Source organism: Marmota monax, unplaced genomic scaffold (genome assembly GCF_021218885.2).
Source record: "Marmota monax isolate L192 unplaced genomic scaffold, Marmota_monax_Labrador192_F-V1.1 WCK01_AAM20220418_F8-fsc00212, whole genome shotgun sequence".
Lineage (NCBI taxonomy): Eukaryota > Metazoa > Chordata > Mammalia > Rodentia > Sciuridae > Marmota > Marmota monax.
This window is the reverse complement of record NW_026692413.1, coordinates 2,052,815-2,066,280: the sequence shown is the minus strand read 5'-3', so window position 1 is coordinate 2,066,280 and position 13,466 is coordinate 2,052,815.

Below are 13,466 nucleotides of genomic sequence, written 5' to 3'. Positions count from 1 at the left end.
CGAGTATGAAAATAAGTGATGACAATCTTATAGATCTGGAAGAACTAGATAACTACTGTTGTAGCTGAAGGTTCATAAATTCTATTCCAGTAATTAACAGATTAAGAAAATTGCAAATGTATAAGTATATAGTTGATCTAAATAGTACTAGTTTTTAAAAAATTGTATTTATAATATACTTTACTCAATAGAGAATAATGCATATTTTCTCAATATCACAGAGAATAATTGTTGAAACAGAACACATTCTGAACCATAAAATATCTTCACATATTCAAAACTTATGTTATGATAACTATGTTCTAAGAGCACCATGAAATTTAATGATAGAAAGATAGCCATGCCTTATATAGCCAGATATTTTGAATTTTTTTCAGACAAAATAGATTTTAATGCTAAAGGCACAATCAAAGAAGAAAGAGATACTCCATAATGATAGAAGGTTCGACTCACCAGGATAATATAAAAATTATAAATCTGAAGGCATAAAATAACAATTATTTAACATTCAAATAATATTTTTTAAATTTTTATTTGTTATAATTAGTTATACATGGCAGTAGAAAATATCTTGAAATTAAATGACATATATATATATATATATATATATATATATATATATATATATACCTATTGATCAAGTAAGAAGTCTCAAGATATTTTAGAAAAGATAGATGCCGGTGTATATGGACAAGAAATCATTTAAAAAATAATTATGGGTAAATGGCAGCAATATCAGTAAAGTAGAGGAAAGGGAGCAGGGGGTTGGTGAGAAGAGGGGAAGGAGAAGGTCTGGGGACTGAATTAGGGCAAATTATATTCTATGATTTTATAATTATGTCAAAATATATTCTACTGTCATGTATAGTGTAATATAAAAGAACTAATTAAAAAGTTTGAACTAAATGAAAACAAAAATACAACATCAGAATTTGTGGGATACAGCAAAGCAATGCAAGGAGGAAAACTCATGGCATTAAAACATAAACTACACATTTCTGGTCTGATATGGAAGGAAATTGAAAGTCTTATACCCATTATAAGCAGAAACAAAGGCAGAAAAAAAGTCTTTTCCTGGAGCCAGTCCTGGAGTACAAAAATTTAATAATAATTGATGAATTACTGGAGACTCAGAGTTAACAAAATTGAAAATTACAATTTACAGTGAAGGTAGGTAGACTTGCACTTTCATGTATGTTACCTACAAAGCTACACCAGACATTCAAGTAAAGATCAAGGGAAGATTTTTTTTTCAGCAGAGAGAGGGGAAATGTGAAATTTTGAAATATAATAAACACATCTATTCTGTTGTCCCTAAAAAGTACATTCCTCAGGAAAACTATTTAAAACAAATTAAAGTTTTATTGGAAACTAACAGGCTATGTGAAGAGAAATACCTAACTGTAGCACCTTTTTATTTTTCTTGTATCACCTAATTGAGAAGTGCTTATGCAAGTCACAACCCAGAGACACAAATTTACTGGAAGACATAAAAAATAATACAAAAATACAGAACACTTCTCTTCCTCTCCCGATAACTTACCAGCAAAATTAATGAGACTCATGTATAACAGAATTACAGCTTAAAAATTGCATGTCTCAAATGTTATTTGGAATAAACCTTTAGGGAAAACCAAGACAAAATGAGACCATTAGAGGAAATTCCAACCTCTGACACCTACAGCTAAATAAACAGCAAACATAACTCTTAAGCAGATAAACATCAAATTTGACACTGAAGACCTGTTTAAGTCACATTCTTTACCTGGTACAAAATGTGTATATTTCAAACACTGTAAAACATTGGAAGGTAAAAATTAATTATAGGTCAATCACAATGCAAAATACATTTAATTAGAGAAAATATTAAAAATAGACTTTTATGTGGTTGAGGTAGTAGAACAATATTACATTATGAATTTAAAATACCTAAAGGTTCTCATAGAGAATAGTGAATATCACACAAAAACAAATAGGTAATAAAGAAGTAAATTAAAGTTTTAAAAAGAATAAGTAATTGCTAGAAATGAGATAAGAATAAGGACAGCATTCATTTTTTCCCCCAAAAACTATTCAAGGAAGAAGAGAAGGAAATACAGTCGTATATTTTAAAAGTGAAAAAAATAATGACATTTTCAGAGAAACAATATAGAGGAAATATGTTAATACAAACCTGTCTTGCCAAAGGTACCATAAACATACATTGGAAAAAAGATGGCCTCTTCAACAAATGATACTGGGAAAAGTGGAACTCCATATATAGTAGAATGAAACTTAAACCCTATGTTTCACCCTGCACAATATTCAACTCAAAGCAGATCAAGGGCCTAGGTATTAGAATGGTGACCTGTGCCTACTAGAAGAAAATGTAGGCTCAACTCTCTATCATGTTGGCCTAGGAATTGACTTTCTGAGGAAGACTCCTAAAGCACAAGAAGTAAAATCAAGAATCAATAAATATTATGGAATCAATTCCTCCCATGCTCCCTCTCCCTCTCCCACTATGAATCAGCCTTCTTATATTAAAGAAAACATTCGGCATTTGGTTTTTTGGGATTGGCTAATTTCACTTAGCATTATCTTCTCTAACTCCATCTATTTACCTGCAAATGCCATGATTTTATTCTTTTGTATTGCTGAGTAATATTCCATTGTGTATATATGTCACATTTTTTATCCATTCATCTACTGAAGGGTATCTAGATTGGTTCCTCATTTTAGCTATTGTGAATTGTGCTGCTATAAACATCGATGTGGCTGTGTCCCTGTAGTATGCGGTTTTTAAGTTCTTTGGATATAGACCACCAAGGAGAGGCATAGCTGGGTCAAATAGTGGTTCCATTAACAATTTTCCAAGAAATCTCCATACTGTTTTCCATATTGGCTGCACCAATTTGCAGTCCCACCAGCAGTGTATATGTGTATCTTTTCCCCTACATCCTCCCAACACTTATTGTTGTTTGTGTTCATAATAGCTGCCATTCTGACTGGAGTGAGATGATATCTTAGAGTAGTTTTGATTTGCATTTCTAAAGCTTCTTCACAGCAAAGGATACAAGAATATAAAGAGACATCCTGGAGAATGGGGGAAAATTGCCACCTGCACCTCAGAGAGAGCATTAATCTCCAGGAAAAATAAAGACTTAAAAAAAAAAAAAACTTAACACACACACAATCAACAAATAGACAAAAGAAATGAACAAGCACTTTACAAAGAAATATGAATGGTCAACAGATATATGAAAAATTATTTACTATCTCGAGCAATTAGAGAAATTCAAATGAAAACTACACTGAGATTCTATCTCACTCTAGTCAGAATGGCAATTATCAGGAATACAAGCAATAATAAATGCTGGCAAGGATGTTGGGAAAAAAGGGCTTCTTCACTCCTACATTTCTGGTGAGACTGCAAATTGGTGCAACCTCTCTGGGAAGAAGTAAGGTGATTCTGCAGAAAACGTGGAATGGAACCACATTTGACCCGATTATCCCACTCATTAATATATACTCAAAATACTTAAAATCAGCATACTACAGTAATGCAGCCACATCAATGTTTATAGCAGCTTAATTCACAATAGCAAAGCTATTGAACCAAGCTAGGCACCCTTCAACAGATAAATGGATAAAGAAAATATGGTATATATACACAACTGAATATTACTAAGCCTTGAAGAAGAATGATTTTATGACATTTGCTAGTAAATGGATGGATCTGGAGACTCCCATTCCAAGTGAAATAAGCCAGTACCCAAAGGGAAAGGACAAATGTTCTCTCTGATATGTGGATGCTAAAACCCTATAAGGGGACAAGGAGGAAAAAATAGAAGTCCATTGTTTTAGACCAAGGGGAATGAAGGGAAGGGAGGGGGCATGAGAATAGGAAAGAGAAGAGAATTAATTAGACATAACTTTCCTATGTTCAGGTACGAATGCATGACCAGTGAAACTCCACATCATGTACAACAACAAGAATGGGTTCCTAATTAGAATAAATTATTCTCTATGAATGTGCCACAGTCTGGCTGGGCACAATTCAGGAGCCACTTGTCAAAAGAAACTAACTTTACTTTTAGAACCACACACGCCAAACAAAACAGCTCCTTGGGAAAAACCCTCAGAGCCCAACTGCCACCACCGGCTTCCCACAAGCCTCTCCCACCACCACCAACCTCTCCACCTCCCACAATCCTCCTGTTCTTGTGGCCGATTGGCTGGGTCACGTGGGCGGAGCCAAAAAAGTCCCCCAATGAGCAGCTCCGTGGTCTGAAAGGGTAGGGAAACAGCCCAATGCGCATCCCCGCAGAGGAGCCAATCAGCTAGAAGTTGCTGGGGCAGCTGTGAGCCAATCATCAGCTGGCATTCTGAAAGGGCGGGGAAACAGCCCAATGAGCATCACTGCAGAGGAGCCAATCAGCCAGAAGTTGCTGGGGCCGCTGTGAGCCAATCATCAGCCGGCAGCTAGAAGTTTGCTGGCAGCTGGAAGTTTGCTGGGGCCCCTTCGGCTGTGGCTCTCAACATGTATGTATAAGTCAAAATACACTCTATTGTTATCTATATCTTAAAAGAAAAAATAAAGTAATAAAACTAAAGTTTGTAAAAAGTGCAAATGATATAATGTTCTAAAAACACCTGTCTTGCAAGAAATTGTAAAAACAATTTAGAGGAAAGGAAAGTATGCAGATAAAAAATAACTACATAAAGAAAGAAATAGCATTAGTGCATAATTAAATATGATAATTATTTTTTCTTATTCTTAGCTTATCTAACATATAACACTGTATTAAAGTAATGAAAGCAACAATTGATTGATTATAGTGTATGGATAAATGAAATATATGACAACATGGTTACAAGACACTGAAGAAACCAATTGAGAATAACCCGTTGTAATATACCTATAAAGTGCTGCAGTAATTTTTTAAAGAGGACTTAGGAAGTTGCAAAAATATATCACAAATTTTATTGCAACAACTAAAAGTAATGTATAAATAATTATATTTTATATACCAAGAGAGGAGAAAAACTGGATGTATGTGGTATACTACATTTAGCTTGAAGAAGGCACAAAATAAGTGCAAAACAATTAAAGGAAAACAAAATACATGAAACAGAAAACAATAATAATATGGCAGATATTAATATATTCATATGGTAGATATCAATAATCTGAATACAACAATTATAAGTAAAAATTGACAGGATGATTAAAAACAGAACAGAACACAACTCTATGTTGTATATAAAACCCCACTTGATAGGTACAAATTATTAATGAAAGAATGGGAACATATATACCACACTAAGTCTAATAAAAATGAAGCAGAAGTAGTTATATTTATCTAAGACAGAGCAAGTTTAAAGTGAGGGAAGTTACAAAGAATAAACAGGAGATAAAACAATGATAAAAAGACCAGTTCTCCAAGACAAACACTTCTAAACAAGAAGGAAATTTTAATAGAAAGCATCAAAATATATGAGACAAAACATGATAGAACTATGAGAAGAAATAAAGCATATCTACTATTATAGAAAGTTAATAACTCTCTTTAAGTAATTAGCATATCCAGCAGGCAATATACTCAGTAGAAATACCTGAAATAAAGAGCAGCATCAATCCAACTGGACTTAATAAAAATTTTTAGAATACTATAGCCAACAAAAGCAGAACTCCCATTTTCTCAGATGGTAGGAAATATTTACCTAGACAGAAAATATTTGGGAAAATAAAATGCACCTTCATATATATAAAAGGATATCCATTGCCCAAAATAAACTCTTATAAATCATTCCAATTAAAATAGCAGCAAATAAAACTAAAATGGTTAGAAAGTCTCAAAGTACCTGGAGAGTAAACAATATTTTTCAAAACAATACATAGGTCAGAGATGTCTCAAAAGATGTGAGAAAAAATGTTTTGAATAACACAAAAATGTATATACAAATTATCATACACTTTATGAATAAAATAATGTTGTAAAATAATTTATGTGATTAAATATATATTTGAGAAAAAGATAATGATTTTAAAAAAACAATAAGCTTCTGCCTTAGGAAACTAGAAAAATAATAACATAAAATCCAATAAACTTAGAACAGAACCACTGAAATTTAAAACATGAAATCAATAGACAAAATCAATTAATTCCCAAAACTGGTTATTTGTAAAGATTAATAAAATTGATAAACCTCTAACTGGACTAACTAAAAAAGAAGGAAAAGACACAATACTAAAATAGGAGATGAAAGATGGGCCATCACTACTAATCTCATGGACATTAAAAGGGTATTTTAAAAATATTATGAACATTTCTGTGCCACAATATTTATAATCTATATAAAATGGGCTAATTCCTTGAAACACAAAATTTATCAAAATTCAAATTAGAAAAATGGATAATTTGAAATGGGCATTGATTAAATAAACTAAGTCAAAATGGATTCACTAGTGAACGCTGACTTAAGAAGAAATATACTTTTTCTAAAAAGAGAGTATTACACTAATACCAGCATTAGACAGACTAATACACAACAAGTAAACTACAAATCAGAATCTCTCGTGACTATTAATGCAAAAATGCTCAAACAAATATTAGCAAATGAAATCTAACAATGTTTATTAATAATGCACCATGACTAAGTGGAATTTATTATAGGTATATAAAAATTACTCAGAATTCGTTTTTCTAATTACAATTCATATATATACCACAATTTTTCATATCTCTGTTTATATATAAAGTATGTTGACACCCAATTCAATTCTTCATATATGTACTTTGGATAATTTCGAATCAATTAATTTAATAAATCACAACTTAAAGAAGAAAAATCACAAGATCATATCAATAGATGCAACAAAAGAGTGAGAAAATAAGTTACTAATCAATACCAAAAATTCATCAGTGTAGGAATAGGTGAGAACATTATTGATATGTTAAGAACATTCCACAAACCTGGAGCTTAGATAGGATGTAATGGTGAGATACTAGTCTTATCATTAGTTAGGATTTTCAGTACAATCCTAAATATTATCCAGTTTCTCACCATTAAGAAAAACATGTGACCTTGTGTTTGGCAATAATATTTAAATACAACACTTAGAGCATAATGTAGAAAATGGAAAATTGATTGTTTGACCTCATTAAAGTTGAAAACGCTTGGATTCCAAAAGAAAATGCAACAAAAAGTCACATTGTAAAAGTAAATATTTGCAAAAAATGTCTGATAAACGGTATTCAAAACATGCAAAGAACACTTAAACTTTAATATTATTAAAACAAATAATGAAATTTGAAAACAAGCAGAATATATAAACATACACCTCACCAAGGCCAATGAAAGTTAGCATATAAGTGTATGTAAAGTATTCAATGTAATATGTCATCAGAAAATAGCATAGGAAACAACAATGTCATTATAATTCTACTAAAATGGCTAAACTCTAAAAAAACTAATAATATCAATTGCTAAAATTTTTAGAGTATGTAGATCAACAAGAACGGATACTCATTGCTGGTAGAAGGTGAACATAGTGAAGGCACACTGGAAAATAATTTGTTGGTTTCTTACAAAGATAAACATATTCTTACCATATGGTACAGTTATTATGTTCTCTGTTACACAAATAATGGAAAAATATCAATAGAAATGCCTAAACATGGTTATAGAAAAATTATAATTGCTCCAAATAGAAATCAAAAAGGATATACTTTCATAGAGGAATGAATAAAAAATTAAGGTGCATCTGTGTAATGAAATATTAATCAGAAATAAAAAATGAATGAACTACCAAGCTATAAAAATGGACAACAGAATCTTCAGCATATATTGTTAAGTGAAAAAAAGCCAAACTGAGAAGGTAAAACTATTATTTCAATTATGTAACATTGTGGAAAAGGCACAGTATAGAGATGGTAAAATTATCAGTGATTGATATTTCATTCTCTTCTCCCAGGAGTTAAAGGGGAGAAAAAAGTAGCTATAAAAATGAGATACTGGGGCTAGGGTTGTGGCTCAGCAGTAGGGTGTTTTCCTAGCATGTGCAAGGTCCTGGGTTTGGTCCTCAGCACCACACATAAATAAATAAAATAAAGGTATTATGTCCATCTACTGCTAAAATAATAAATATATTTTTTAAAATGAGATACTTAGGATAATGAAACTTCAGTATGATATTGATTGTTATGGTGAATAAATGTCATTATATATTTGGTAAATTAATAGAATGCAAAATACTTAGAGTAAACCCTAATATAAACTATGAACTTTAGTAAAAATACTTTATCAATAACAGAATAATAAAAGAAGAAACTTTTTGTTCTGGGGATGGAGAAAGGAGATTACAGAAACTGTATATTTTCATCTTAATTTTTGGTAAACCTAAAACTGCTCTAAAAATAAATTATATTAACTTAAAAAGCATGCATTATAACAGAAAATTGAAATATCATTAGCTTCTATACTAGAAACCTAAAAAAACAACAGATTACAACTAAAGAAAACTGAAGGAAATATGTGAAACTTTGAGTGGAAATCAATAAAATAAACAAACAGGAAACAATAGAAAATCAATTAACATAATTTTGTTTAAACAAATAAAATTGATACATTTCTAAATAGGCTAAGCAAGAAAAGACACAAAATACATCAGAAGTGAAAGAAAGATCATCTTTACACATCACATGGACATCTAATGAATACTAAATGTATACTCTGGACAACTACACATCCAAAAATTATACAATAGTTGTAACAAACTCGTTTAAAGAATCTTAAACTACTAAAAGCTTTTTCAACTAGAAATAGGAAACAAAATTAATTAAATAATTTAAAAATATTTCAAAGTTGTTCATCCCTACCTCTAATAGATTTTCCCATTCTAAAATATTTATTTGTTTAGCGTTTTGTCTGTTTCTAGGTTTCTCAATAAAATAGCTTACTTTTCTCTCTCTCTTCATTTAAAACTAAGTAACAAAACTATTTGTTTTTCATTTTATTCATTGGAAACAGGAAAGTCATTCTCTGTGGCAATGGGAATTTAGTCTTGAACACTTGGAAATACAACTTAACTGAGGAAAAGCCAAGAATAAACTTAAAGATAAACTTGAAATGATGTACATTTATGCACACACACATACACACACACACAATGTACAAAGGATGTTTATACAAATATATGTAGAAGTAATTGCAATATTCAGACAAATTGGCATATCTATCATCTCACACAATTATATCTTTTTTGATGAGTGCATAAAATCAATTATAGGCAAATTTTCAGTATATAATATGCTATTTCAATTTTTTAAAAATTATTGCCTCACATTAATTGTACAAATTATTACATTCCCTTAAGACATTCCTGTACATTAATATAATGTGTTCTGCTGGAAATAACTCTCCCTAACTTTTTTCAACACTCCTCCCATCTTGTTTTAATGCCCTTCTCCTCTATGAGTCCTTCTAATTTCACCTTTTTTCTTTTCCTTTTTTTTTGATTCAACAACAAAAAAAAGAAAACATGTAATACTTGTCTTTCTGAGACTTGCATGTATTGCTTAATAAGACAATCTCAATTTCCATCCATTTCCCTTCACATGACATGGTTTCTTTCAACTTTATGACTGAATAGTACTCCCTTGTACATATACATTTTAAAAAATCATTCTTTGTTGATAATAATCTAGTCCAACTCAGTAACTTAGCTATTCTGTATACTGCTGTGATAATTATGGGTATAAGGGTATCTATAGACATGCTGAATTTTATGACTTTAGGCATAAATACAGGAGTGATATACCTGGATTTTATGCTCAATATCTTTAGGTTGAGATGGAATCTCAATGTAATTTTGATTTTTATTTCCCTGTTGGCTAAAGATGTTGAACATTATTTTCATATATTTTTTATCATTTTAACTCTTTCAAGGTATCTATTCAGCTAATTTATCTGTTTGCTAATCAGAATACTAGTTCTTTCTGGAGTTAATATATCTGAGTTATTTATAACCTCTGAAAATCAACTATCTGTCAGATGAATAGCTGGAAAGAATTTCTACCATTCTATACACTGTTTATTCATGCTGTTGATTTATTTTGTTTGTTATGTAGAAACGTTTCAATTTGTTGTATTCACATTTGTCACTTCTTGCAATTAATTCTGGAGCAATTCATGTCCTATTTAGAAAATAACTGCCTATACCATAAAATATCTTTAAGTGTTTCTCCTTTAGTATCTCTGTATTACTTTCAAAGTTTCAGATCATACATTAATATTTTTTATCCATTTTTAGAAAACTTTTGTATGGGATAGGAGATAGGGATCCAAATTCAATCTTTTACAGGTAGATGGCAGTTATTCCTGCACAATTTTGGAAGACCCAATACTTTCTGCATTGTATGCTTTTAACACCTTAGTGGAGAATCAGTTGGCAATTTATATGTGGCTTTATTCCTGGATTGTCTGTTCTGTTTCAATGGTCTGTCTATTTTTCTGCCACTCGTCACCCCAATTGGAGTAGGGGCAGAACAGAGCCGCCACCAGCGCCCAGAACAGGCCCAGTGACCTGCCGGCGTGGTAGCCACGACACCCCAGTTGGAATAAGGAGAGAGCAGAGCCGCCGCCCGTGCCTGCAGGAAAGATACGCAAGCAGTATGAAAAGACAAGGAAAGAAAGGACCACAAGCAATGCAGGTCAACGCAACTTTAGAAGAGGTAACAGCTGCAGCAGATGGAATGTCAGATAAAGAATTCAGGATATACATGCTTCAGATGATCTGGAGTATCAAGGAAGACATTAAACAGCAAAATCAGACAATGAAAGATAACTTCGACAATGAATTACGCAAACAAATCCAGGAAGCAAAGGATCAACTATACAGGGAGATAGAGGTTATAAAAAACAAACAAACAGAAATCCTAGAAATGCAGGAAGCAATAAACCAACTTAAAAACTCAATGGAGAATACTACCAGCAGAGTAGAACACTTAGAAGATAGAACATCAGACAATGAAGACAAAGTATTTCAACTGGAAAAGAACATAGACAGCTCAGCAAGACTGTTAAGAAACCATGAGCAGAACATCCAAGAAATATGGGATAACATTAAGAGACCAAACTTAAGAGTCATTGGAATACAGGAAGGTACAGAGCTCCAAACCAAAGGAATGAGCAGTCTATTCAATGAAATAATACGAGAAAACTTCCCAGACTTGAAGAATGAGACAGAATCCCAAATCCTAGAAGCCTACAGGACGCCGAATGTGCAAAATCATAAGAGATCCACACCTAGACACATTATAATGAAGATGACCAACATACAGAATAAGGAGAGAATTTTAAAAGCTACAAGAGAAAGGAAGCAGATTACATTTAGGGGTAAGCCAATCAAGATAACAGCTGATCTTTCAACACAGACTCTGAAAGCTAGAAGATCCTGCAATAACATATTTCAAACACTGAAAGAAAATGGGTTCCAACCAAGAATTGTGTATCCAGCGAAATTAAGCTTCAGGATGGAAGATGAAATTAAAACCTTCCATGATAAACAAAAGTTTAAAGAATTCGCAGCTAGAAAACCATCTCTTCAAAACATCCTCGCCAAAACATTACAGGAAGAGGAAATGGAAAATAACAATGAAAACCAACAGTGGGAGGTAGGACAGTAAAGGGGGGGAAATAATCAAAGAGGAAAACAAACCATGTTTAGTAACAGAAATAAACAAATATGGCTGGAAGAACAACCCATATCTCAATAATAACCCTAAATGTTAATGGCTTAAACTCACCAATTAAGAGACACAGGCTAGTAGAATGGATCACAAAACAAGACCTGACAATATGCTGCCTACAGGAGATGCATTTGATAGGAAAAGACATACATAGGCTGAAGGTGAAAGGTTGGGAAAAATCATATCACTCATATGGACTTTGGAAACAAGCAGGAGTGTCCACACTCATATCAAATAAAATAGATTTCAAGCCAAAGTTAATCAAAAGGTATAAAGAGGGACACTACATACTGCTCAAGGGAACCATACACCAACAAGACATAACAATCATAAATATATATGCCCCAAACAATGGTGCAGCTATGTTCGTCAAACAAACTCTTCTCAAGTTCAAGAGTCTAATAGACCACCATACCATAATCATGGGAGACTTCAACACACCTCTCTCGCCACTGGACAGATCTTCCAAACAAAAGTTGAATAAGGAAACTATAGAACTCAATAATACAATTAATAACCTAGACCTAATTGACATATATAGAGTATACCACCCAACATCAAGCAGTTACACTTTTTTCTCAGCAGCACATGGATCCTTCTCAAAAATAGATCATATATTATGTCACAGGGCAACTCTTAGACAATATAAAGGAGTAGAGATAATACCATTCATCTTATCTGATCATAATGGAATGAAACTGAAAATCAACGATAAAAGAAGGAAGGAAAAAGCATACATCACTTGGAGAATGAACAATAGGTTACTGAATGATCAATGGGTTATAGAAGACATCAAGGAGGAAATTAAAAAATTCTTAGAGATAAATGAAAACACAGACAAAACATATCGGAATCTATGGGACACATTGAAAGCAGTTCTAAGAGGAAAATTCATTGCTTGGAGTTCATTCCTTAAAAAAAGAAAAAACCAGCAAATAAATGATCTCATACTTCATCTCAAAATCCTTGAAAAAGAAGAGCAAAACAACAGCAAAAGAAGTAGAAGGCAAGAAATAATTAAAATCAGAGCTGAAATTAATGAAATTGAAACAAAAGAAACAATTGAAAAAATTGACAAAACTAAAAGTTGGTTTTGAAAAAATAAACAAAATCCACAGACCCTTAGCGATGCTAGCGAAGAGAAGAAGAGAGAGAACTCAAATTACTAGCATATGGGATGAAAAAGGCAATATCACAACAGACACTTCAGAAATACAGAAGATAATCAAAAACTATTTTGAATCCTTATACTCCAATAAATTAGAAGATAGTGAAGGCATAGATAAATTTCTTAGTCATATGATCTGCCCAGATTGAGTCAGGAGGATATAGAAAACCTAAACAGACCAATATCAATTGAGGAAATAGAAGAAACCATCAAAAGACTACCAACTAAGAAAAGCCCAGGACCAGATGGATATACAGCAGAATTTTACAAAACCTTTAAAGAAGAACTAATAGCAATACTTTTCAAGCTATTTCAGGAAATAGAAAAAGAGGGAGAACTTCCAAATTCATTCTATGAGGCCAACATCACCCTGATACCTAAACCAGACAAAGACACTTCAAAAAAGAAAACTACAGACCAATATCTCTAATGAACCTAGATGCAAAAATCCTCAACAAAATTCTGGCGAATCGGATACAAAAACATATCAAAAAAATTGTGCACCATGATCAAGTAGGATTCATCCCTGGGATGCAGGATATAAAATCAACACGCATAAATCA